We start from the raw sequence: 12,020 nt of genomic DNA on the forward strand, positions 1-12,020 counted from the left end.
GGTGTTTTTAATTGTCAGTACTGACCAAGGGAAGGGTAGAGTTAAGATAGGTCTGAGACAAATATCAAGTGAAGTGAAGGAGATAACTCACCAAAGGGCATATCTTTCCAAAGAAAAGGGGAGGCAGCACAAGTTGAGGCCTTCCTTCAGAGAATTTTGACTCCAGGGGCTGGAAATCTGAAGCAAATTAAGCTTACCTTCCACCTCAGCCTCTGACTCCATCATGCCCCTGGCAGGGACAGGATCTGCTGAGAATTAAAGGCACAGCAACACATTACCCTGGTGGGGAGCTGTGAGCTGACAGGTGCCATCTACTGGGCAGAATAGGAAAAGAAAGAGTCTAGAAACCTCAAACCAAAGCCTGACGAACTGCTGGGCCTCATTCTCAGGGAAACTTGATGCTGATTAGACCCCTTTCCTGAGAACTGGGCCTGGCTGGTACAGGAAAATTGATTGGGGTTGATCATACCTGGGGAGATGCTCCACATGCAAAAAGAAGGTTCCATTTTGGCAGGGCAAGAACTAGAAAAATAGGAGCTGAAAAATCCCTATCAGTTAAACAGAAGCTATGCTAGAGGTCTAGAATAAGTTGGATTGAATGCCAAAGAACAGCTAAAGAACAAAGCCAAACACCAAGGTGACCCTAGGTAAAAGTGTGAAAAACTACCTCTAGAATCAACTAATCAAGCAAATTGGGTGCCTAGACGCAAGCACAAAATTACAGTCATACTAGGAAATATGAAGATATGTTGCCATCAAAGGAACAAACTAACATATCATATGAGATACAGGAGTTGAAACAAGGAATTAAGGATGATTGAAAAGAGGCAAAATCATATCAAAAACCAAATCAATGGGTTGAGGGAAGATATAGCAAAGCAAGGAAGGATGTAAAAGAGACACTGGGAGAACATAAAGAAGAACTCAAAAGTTTGAAAAAACAAATGGCAGTATGTATAGGAATGAAGGGCACAATAGAAGAGATGAAAAACACAATGGGGATTTACAGCAGCAGATCTGAAGAGTAGAAGAAATGATTAGTGGATTAGAGGAGGGCATCTAAAATCCTACCCACAAAAGATCAGATAGGGAAAAGAATGGAAAAAATATGATCAAGGTCTCAGGGAATTGAATGACACCATGAAGCACAGAATATATGTGTTATGGGTATTCCAGAAGTAGAAGAGAAGGGAAAATGGGAGAAAGACTAATAGAGGAAATAATCACTAAAAATTCCTATCTCTTATGAAAGACATAAAATTACAAATCCAAGAAGTGCAGTGTACCCAAAACAGAATAGATCCAAATAGATATACTCCAAGACACTTATTAATCACATCGTCAAGTGTCAAAGATGAAGAGAGAATTCTAAACGCAGCAAGACAAAAGTGATCCATCACATATAAGGGTGCTCAATAAGACTATGTGAAGATTTTTCATGAGAAACCAGGAGATGAGAAGGCAGTGGTATATGTTTAACAGAGTAAAAGAGAAAATCTACCAACCAAGAATTTTATATCTGGGAAAACTGTGCTTCAAAAATGAAGGAAAGTTTGAAATGTTTTCAGACAAACTGACACTGAGAGAATTTGTGAATAAGAGACCTACTCTATGATAACTACTAAAGGGAAGACTACAGGTGAGATAGTAAAATACAGGAGAGAGAGGTTTGGAGAAGAGCATAGAAAAGAAGACTATCAATGATAAAGAGAGAGACATAAAATAAGAAAAGACACATGATAGAAGAAAGTACTGCCTTTACAGTAATAATATTAAATGTTAATGGATTAAACTCCCCAATCAAAAAACATAGAGGGCAGAATGGATTTAAAAAACAGGACCCATCTCTGGGCTATTGTCAAGAGACTCATTTTATACCCAAGGACAAAAAAATTTGGTTGAAAGCAAAAGGCTAGAAAAGGATATTTCATGCAGAAAAGAGTTGGGGTAGCTATACAAACAGCAGACAAATTAGCCTTCAAATGTAAAGTGAAAGCAACAAAGAACAGTATCTATTATTAAAAAGGACAATTCAGTAAAAAGACATAAAATCATAAATATTTATGCACCAAGCCAGAGTGCCCCAAAATACACGAGAAACACACTGACAACACTGAAGGGATTAGACACCTCTAAAATAATAGTTGTATACTTCAACACACTACTCTCATCAATGGATAAAAAAATCTAGACAGAGGATCAATGAGGAAACAGAGATGTTGAACAGTACAATAAACGAATTAGACTTAACAGACATTTATAGATCACTGCACCCCACAACAGCAGGATACACATTTTTCTGAAGTGCTAATGGATAGACCCTATGTTGGGTCACAAAGCAAGTCTCAATACATTTTAAAAAGTTGAAATTATACAAAATACTTTCTCAAATCACAATGAAAGTAAGTTGGAAATCAATAACAGGCAGAATACTGGAAAATTCACAAATATATGGAGGATAAACAACGTACCCTTATATAACCAGTGGATCAAGGCACAAAACACAAGAGAAATCAGGAAATATCTTGAGGCAAATGAAAATAAGAACAAAACATATCAAAACTATGGAATGCAACAAAGGCAGTGTTGCAAGGGAAATTTATTGCCCTATGCTTATAGCAAAAATAAGAAAGAGGCAAATATCAAGAAATAAACTCTTCAACTGGAGGAACTAGAGAAAGAACAGCAAACAAACCCCAAGGCACAAAGAAAGAAAGAAATAACAAAGATTAAAGCAGAAATAAATGAATTTGAGAACATGAAACAATGGAGAGAATCAACAAAACCAGAAGCAGGTTCTTTGAGACAATCAAAAGCAATGGCCCTTTAGCTAAGTTGACGGGAAAGAAGAGAAGATGGAAAAAAATAATACCAGAAATGCAAGAGGGGACACAACCACTGACCCCACAGAAATAAAGGAAATAATGAGAATAAACGATGAGTAAGTATATGCTAATAAACTAGACAATGTAGACAAAATGGAAAAATCCTAGAAAAGCATGAGCAAACAATATTGACTCGAGAAGAAATAGAAGACCTCGACAAACCAATCGCAGCTAAAGAGATTTAATCAGTCATCAGAAAGCTCCCCCAAAAGAAAAGTCCACACCAGATGGCTTCACATGGGAATTCGATCAAGCATCAAAGAAAGAATTAACACCAGTCCCTCTCAAACTCCTCAAAAAAAAAAAAAAAATGAAGAGGGTAAAAGTTACTTACTTATTCTATGAAGCCAATATTATCCTGAAAGCAAAGCCAGACAAACCTACTATAAAAAAAGAAAAATACAGACCAATCTCTTTAATGAATATAGATGCAAAAATCCTCAACTAAATACTTGCAAAGCAAATCCCACAGCATGTTAAAAGAATTATACACCATGACCAATTAGGATTTATTCCACATAGGCAAGGCTTGTTCAACACAAGAAAATCAATTAATATAATACACCACATCAATAAATCAAAGCTCAAAAACCACATGATCATCTCAATTGAGGTAGAAAAGGCATTTGACAAAATTTAACTTCCCTTGTTGATGAAAACACTTCAAAGGATAGGAATTAAAGGGAACTTCCTCAATACGACAAAGGGAATGTATGAAAAAACCACAGCTAAGGTTATACTCAATGGGAAAAGACTGAAACCTTTCCCGCTAAGATCAGGATCAAGATAACGAGGCTCAGTGTCACCACCATAATTCAACATTTTGCTGCAAGTTCCAGGTAGAACAATCAGGCAAGAAAAAAAAAATAAAGGGCATCCAAATTGAGAAGGAAGAAGTGAAATTTTCACTATTTGCAGATGACATGATACTATATGTAGCAAAGCTACTACAGCTAATAAATGAATACAATGTAGTGGCAGCATGCAAGATTAACACACAAATAGGTAATGTTTCTATATGTAATGAGCAGTCTGAGGAGGAATTCAAGAAAAAATATCCCATTTACAATAGCATGCAAAAGAACCAAATATTTAGGAATAAATTTAACCAAGGACACAAAAAACCTATACAAAGAAAATTATAAGAAATTGCTAAAAGAAATCAAACGTCTAAATAAATAGAAGGACATATAGTGCTCGTGGATTGGAAGGATAAATATACACATGACATCAATTCTTACAAAATCAATTTATAGATTCAATGCAATTCCAATTGAAATCCCAAAAACTTGCTTTGCAGAAAGAGAAAATTTGAAAAGTCAAATTTATTTGGGTTGTCAGGGTGCCTCGAATAGTAAATAACCTGGGAAAGAGGAATGAAATGGGAGGTCTCACTCTACCTAACTTTAAAGCACATTACAAAGCTACACTGGTCAAAACAGCATGGTACTAGCATAAAGATAGATATAATGTCCAATAGACTTAATTGAGTCTTCAGAAATAGATCCTCTCATCTATGGACAATTGATCTTTAATAAGGCAGTCAAGTTAACTCAACTGGGAGAGAGCAACCTCTTCAATAATGATGTTTGGAGAACTGGATATCCATAGCCAAAAAAATGAAAGAGGACCCCTATCTCACAACTTATGCAAAAATTGACTCAAAATCAATCAAAGACATAAATATTGTAGCTAAGAATGCAAAAGCTTTAAAAGAAAATGTAGAGAACTATCTTAAGGATCTTGTGATAGGAGGTGGTTTCCTAGACTTTACACAATGCCCACAAGAAGAAATAGATAAACATGATCTCCCAAAAATTAAACACTTTTGTGCATCCAAGGACTTTATCATAAAAGTAAAAAGCCTATGCAAAGGGAAACAATATTTGGAAACCACATATCAGATAAAGATTAATTCTACAGAATATATAAAGAGATCCAGCAACTCAACAAGAAAAAGGACAAACAACCCAACTGAAACATGGGCAAAACACATGGACAGACACTTTTCCAAAGAGGAAATACAAATGGTTCAAAAACATATGAAAAGATGCTCAGTTTCCCTGGCTATTAGGGGAATACAAATCAAAATCACAATGAGATAATGTCTCACACCTACAAGAATGATCATTATAAAAAAAAAAAAAAGAAAAAAGAAAAAAGTGCTGTAGGGGTTGTGGAGAAACAAGCATACTTATTCACTGCTGGTGGAAATATAGAAGCTGCAACCACTCTGGAGGGCAGTTTGTTGGTTCCTCAGGAAGCCAACTATAAAATTGCTTTATGACTGAAAAATGCCATTACTTGGTATATATTCAGAAGAACTAAAGGTAAGGATATGAATGGGCATTTGCACACCAATGTTTAGCGTGGCATTATTCACAATTGTCAAGATATAGAAACAGCCCATATGTCCATCAACAGATGAGCGGATAAACAAACTTGGATATATATATAGTGGAATATTATGCAGCAGTAAGACAAAATAACATCCTGAAGCATGCAGCAATGTGGATGAATCTTGAGGACATTATGTTGAGTGAATTTAGCCAGAAACAAAAGGAAAAATACTGTATAGACTCACTATTATGAACTACAGAGAGTTAAAGGTGAGAACACAGGTTTTCAGGAGATAGAAAGAGGGTAGATATCAGGTATTTGATGCTGAAGATATACAGAATGTTCAACAGGATAAATTTTATAGATACAGATATGAATAAAACAATAGTATCTGATGGTAGCACAATATTGTAAGTACACTGAACACAGGTGACTGGGAGTATGGTTGAAAGAGAAAAGCTAGGGGCGTGTGTGGCACCAGAAGGAAAGATAGAAGATAAAGATTTGGACTGGATAGCTTAGCGAAACCTAGAGTGGTCATAGAGGGTGGTTAAATGTACAAGTATAAGAGTGCTTTTACATGAGAAAGAATAAATGAATGTCAGCATTGCAAGGTGTTGAAAATGAGATAGCATAAGGAAAAAATGCAATCATTGCACACAAAGTCTATAGTTAACAGTAGCATTGTAATGTGCTTCCAGTAAATGTAACAAAGGCAGTGTACCAAAGTTAAACGTTAATGAGAGGGGGATATAAGGATGGGGTATGGGGTTCTTGGTGGTGTTGTTACTTTTTGTTCTTTTTATTTTATTTGTTATTATTATAATTTTTATTCTTCATTTTTTTCCTTCCTCTTCCTCTTTCTTTCTTAAAGCAAGGGAATTGTCCTCATATAGATTGTGGTGGTGAATGCATAGCAGGAACCATTGATTGTTTACTTAGGATAAATTATACGTATGCAAATTAAAGTGTTTTACAAATAATCAGAAAGATACAAGCGCTTGAGAAAATGTAGAGGGAAGGATGTACTGTTCCCTAGTCCCTGTTTGTAGAGAAGTAGAGTGGAACAGCCCATCTGGAGGGCAGTGTGGTGGTTACACAGGAGGCTAAATATAGCACTATTTATGATCCTGAAACCCCATTATCAGGTATATACTTGAATAACTGAAAACAGGGACATAATCGGGCATTGCACACTGGTATTTATTTTGGCAGTATTCACAATCTGTAATGGATATTTCTAAATTCTGAGATGCTGCACTCTTTGTGTATAACCTGGTAGGTCCCATGAACTTTGGGTATCTCTGTGCAAACTGATATTCAGATTTATAGCTCTGAAGCTTTGAAAATCAGCATTACCCCATACAGCAACTTTTTAAAAAGCTGTAAATGGAGATCAGACTGAAATTAGAGATATGAGTGAGACCTGGTTAGGACAGAGGTATTTCAGAAAAGAGGTAAAGGATGATACTGACTGTTTTTTGAAACTTCAGTGCCTGTGTGAGATAAAGGAAGAGATGTTTATTTGGTGAAAAATTTATGTTTTCCATAGCACACTATCTAGTTTAATTTGTATGGTCATTTTACTTGAACATCATAATTACATGGAACCTTGAATAGGGTGTGAGATCTTGCTGGTTTGTACAGGTTAGTGTGATGCTGACACATCCCAGAGTAATCTGCACAGAAAATTAAAAAAAAAAAAGCATTTGCAAATTCTCCTTGAGGAATGGGGAAAAATGTAGAAATATTAAGCTTCCCAACCCGGGGAATTCCTGATATTCTCACAAACATTGGGGACTACTGATTTAACAGGCCACACCCATGATCTTGGGGCTTGCCCTGATGAAACTTAATTCCAGTAGAGGAGAAGCTAAGCCTACTTATAATTATTCCTCAGAGTCATACCCAGAGAACCTCTTTTGTTGCTCAGATGTGTCCTCTCTCGCTAAGTCAACTTGGCCGGTAAACTCACTGTTTTACCCCCTATGTGGGACATAACTCCCGGGAGTATAAATCTCCCTGACAACATGGGACAGAACTGCTGGGATGAGCCCAGACCTGGAAACATGGGATTGAGAAAGTCTTCTTGACGCAAAGAAGAAAGATAAATGAAACAAAATAACATTTCGGTGGCTGTAAGATTTCAAATAGAGTCACTAGGTTGTGCTGGATGGAGGTTATTCTTATGCGTTATATAGATAGCCCTTTTTAGTTTTTAGTGTAGAATAATTTAGACAGGAAAACAAATGTGCTCTGTAAGAAATCTCTCTCTAAAGGGGGGAAGCTGCATTAGGGAACAAAAGTGCTAAGTGTTTAGCTGTCTTCATCCTTTGGGCATAGAGCTAAGGTACATTTAGGGAAGGGATTCAGAATTCTTGTTACTTAGTGAAGCTGAGATAGAAGACTGCAAGAAGCACTGCCAGACTGATTTGTTTGAAGGAAGCTCCTTCCCCCAGGAAGAGGAATGGACCCCTTCTCCAACCTCCCCCAGACTCTAAAATGAGAAGGAGCTTGCAGCTGGAAATAGGAGATTTCTTTTGTTTTTCCAATCTACAATGAAAAGTGGAATAAAAGATTAGGAAAACTGCTCTCCAAAACTTGTGAGAGAAGGGATATTATCATTTTGCTTCTCTCCTAAGAGCTCTCCTAGCTCTTTATGATTATCACAGACACCCTTTTATCCAACTCAGTCAAGACCAGTTGTTGGTCATTTAATCACAGAAAGTCCATGATGGAGGGCAATAAATTTAAAATATATATATTAACCTTAACCATGTTATTTTAATGTAAAGCATTTAATTGTACATTCCTTCTCACCATGTTGGCTTGTGTCTCTTTCCCTGAGTAGATCCCCTGATTGGAGTTTCACTGATTTTCCAGCATATCCTCATCCATGATGCATACACCATGATTTCCAGTTTGATTTTTTGAAGAGGAATGTAAACTCAAGGACACAAAGCAATCCAAATGTACAGTTCAGCCAGAACTTTTCACAATCCCCTACATTTTATAATTGTCTTGCTAATATCTAATTGTGCAGCAATTTTTAATTGTGATTCCATATTTATTAAATTTGTCTAAATCTTTTAACTTGGTTTTGGAGCATGTGTGCATGGGGAGGTGGGGAGGATGTGTTTATGTATGTGTGCATGCTTTCTGTTGCTATTTATCATTGGCTCAAATCCCAGACACTTAAAAATGAAAGAAAATTTTCTCTGTAGCTTTAGAGACTCATAATTAAACTCTGACTGAATAGATGAAACAGATAAACTATATATCATTATGATTTTAAATTTTCTTATCAAAGAAATTTGGGCATATTTTCAGAAGCTAAATTATTCTTCTTGTGACTAAAAATAGCAGATCTGTCTCTTCTCTTACAATCTCTGATTCCCACTCATTGAGATAACTACTTTCACCACTTTTCTCTTTTAGGTATTATTTCCTGAGCTTCCTAATGTGGAAAATTATGCTCCCTTTACTTTTCTTTTATCACCATCTTCTCAATTCTACACGGACAAACACCCATCCACAGGCACACACATATTCTCAGTCTTCACAATATAGTAATTCACTATGTATTTTAAAAATATAAAATAATATATTTTATAACATTTATAGGTGTATTTTGGAAAATGTGATATTGCTTTTCCTTTCTTGAACATTATTTTGCTTTTCTTGGAGTTTATCATAATTTCTATTTTTATTTGTTTGTGTTTTGTGTTCCATGTATTTATCAGTAACTCAATCTCTCCTACAGAAGTGCAAATTTCCTTTCGCTGCAGTTAAACACATCTGGCTCTCTGTGAGTTCTGATGACTTCTTAAGTCTTGTCTTAGATTGCCAGAGACACAATGAATTGACTTAAATGAAAGGAATTTATTGTCTCACAGTTTTGGAGGCTGGAAGTTCAACATCCAGGTATTGATGGGGCTTACTTTCTCCTGTGGTCTGCAGTGCTGTGGCAATCCTCCATCACATGATGGTCTCTCTCCGTGTCTGCCACTCTGTTTTAAGCTGCCTTCTGGCTTCTACTTCTCCTGGTCATCTGTACCTCTGTCTGATTTCCTCTCCTTACATGGCTCCAGTTCTATGGAATAAGGCCCACCCTGATTGAATTTGGCCTCATCTAAGTAAGATATTCCAACATCCTTAACTAATGATAACATCTTCAAAGGCCCTACTTACAAATGGGTTCACACTCACGTGACTGGGGGGTAGGATTTAAACTTGATTTTTGTGGGGCAGGGCATCATTCACTTCACATCAGCTTTGCCCCTGGTGTCTGTCTTCCTGATGCACTAGACTCATGCACTTCTATTGACAAAAATCCTTCACAACTCCCTTGTGTCATATTCCCTACTCGTTGCATTTTGTTTATTTCTCATTTTTTTGTTTATTCCTCCTCTAGTGGAGTATATCTTCCACTAATTTTTTAAGGAAGGAAGCACGTGAGGCAAATTATTTTGAGATTCTACATGACTAGAAATAAGATATAATAGATAAATACATAAGAATAACAAATCTTCACACGTAATTTTCCCTTTGTTGTACAAAGAATTCAGAGTTGAAATCTGCCCACAATTTTTTGAAGACATTTTCTTTCAGCTTCCAGAATTGCTATTGGGAAGTCTACCAAGTTTCTTATTTTCAGTCCTTTGTGCATGGGCTCTTCTCTTTCCTATCTTAAAGTTCTAGAATCTTTTAGAAATTCTAGATTTCTAAAATTCTATGAAGGTCTACATTGATATGTATTGTTTATCATCCTTAACTGCCCCTTTCACTGTGGAAATCCATGCCCTTCACTACTGCCACTTGCTTGTGTTCTTTCTCTTTGATCATTTCCTTACTTCTGTCTCTTCTGTTCTCCTTTGCCAGAACTCTATTAGTCAAATATGGATCTTCTGGCTTAACTCACTAATTTTCTAAACCATTTACTACAACTTTCCAGTTCCAAGTCTTCCTGTGAGATTTTTTCAAATATATTTCTCTACTAACATTTCTTTTAACTGATTAAATTTAAGAACTTTTATTGTCCCTGACTGTTCCTTTTTGTATAGCATTTTATTTTTAGTTTTATGGATCTTCTATCTTCTCTTATCTTTCTGAATTCACTTATCATTGCTGGATTTTTTTCCTCTACTTGCATTGTCTGTTTCCTTTGACATTCTGGTAATCCAGAATTACCTTTGCTCAATTCTTTGGTACAATTGAATTGCTTCTTGTTGTTTTTCTTTTATGATTACTTGAATTTTAATTTTCTCTGATATTGAAGTTAGTTGCCATTTGTCCATCTCTGATATTTCTTTTCTTCTGTCTCTTTTCCCACTTAAAAAAAAAAAAATTCTTGTAGTATTTTCCCATTTGGAGGTTTTAGAAAAGAACATAGATAAACCAATGTGCTCAACCATTTCCTATCTATCAAATAATATTCAACATAATATAGTATCAAATGCTTTTATTGAATCAAATTGTATTGATTTACCTCTTATTTAATTAATTGTGGATTTAAAATAAAAAGCATCATTTTTAGCATCAATACATCTGGGAGATAAATACAACATTTGGGGATATACAGCTCACCACTCAGACATGAACTATGTACAGATTCTCCCAGTCATTGTGCTTTTCCGTAGCCAGGGAGAACCTTAGTAAATCCATTAAAAAATGAAGTTAAGGTTCATTAATAGAGTGGATTGTTTTAAATAGACCTTAACTTGTGATTAAGCAGCTCCAGTGTTAGCAGATTTGAAGATTTACTTCCAAGTCCCCTGGACAAAACAGAAGTTTAGGTTTCATTTTATAGTATATGTAGAATGGAATGACTTCTAAATGTTGTGTTAGTTAATTTTTTTAATTAATAAAAAAAATTAGATTTCATTTTATAAGAAAATAATAAAAGACATTGAACATTTTAAGTTCCAGCCACTCTGCTACATAAATACGTGGGTAGCATCGCTTCTTGGCCTTTTGGCTAAGATCAAGTGTAGTATCTGTTCTTATCAGTTTAATATCTGATACGTCCTCTATCCAAGGACAATATGTTGAATGGATTTTTGGAGCTGGGAGATGGAATAGGACCTTGCTCCGTCCACTCCACGCATCGACCTGGTATTGCAGTACTTCCAGGAACAGTGCAACCCCTCAGGGGAATAATAAATGCATGAAAAATTAAAAAAAAAAAAATACCTGTGTAGGAAGACTAAGCACTCTTAACCTCTATGCCAATTTACCAGATTAGCAATCCATTTCAAAGAAGAGATTATTTGAAGTTAGTGATAATTAACATTCTAACCATTAAAAACTCTTTCATGACTACTAAAGATATAGTCTAAACATTTGTGTCCTTGTTCATAAGATTTTAAACCATGGTTACAATGCTCATTCAGACACTTTTATTTTAAAAAACTTTCTTTTTGACAATTTCAGATCTGGAAATCAGTCCAGTACTAAGCCAGTGCTTTGTTCCTGAAATGGTTACAGAGAAAGGCATTCCATCTATTCTATGTATTTTCTACTCATTCCACTACATTATTTTTATGTCAGTCTTTCCAAAGCTCTCTGTCATAAAACACTCTGTTCCATAAATACAATGGCTCATCAAAAATACGTTCATTTCCTGCGATGTACAAAAATTAATTATAAGGCTAAATTAAATATAAAAGCTAAAACTATAGAAGTGCTAGAAGAAAACAGGGAAATATCTTTAGGAGCTTATAGTAGGTAATGGATTTTTAGATTTTACACCAAAAGCACAAACAACAAAAGCACAAAGAAAAAATACATTAAATG

General features: G+C 35.5%; 1 non-coding gene across 1 annotated transcript; it reads left to right on the forward strand.

Moving 5' to 3' along the window:
- Window positions 1-11,182: 11,182 nt before the first annotated feature.
- On the forward strand, window positions 11,183-11,373 carry LOC143668629 (U2 spliceosomal RNA). The gene has a single exon (XR_013168495.1). It is a non-coding gene; the product is annotated as a U2 spliceosomal RNA (small nuclear RNA).
- Window positions 11,374-12,020: the final 647 nt, after the last annotated feature.

Source organism: Tamandua tetradactyla, chromosome 24, assembly GCF_023851605.1.
Source record: "Tamandua tetradactyla isolate mTamTet1 chromosome 24, mTamTet1.pri, whole genome shotgun sequence".
NCBI lineage: Eukaryota > Metazoa > Chordata > Mammalia > Pilosa > Myrmecophagidae > Tamandua > Tamandua tetradactyla.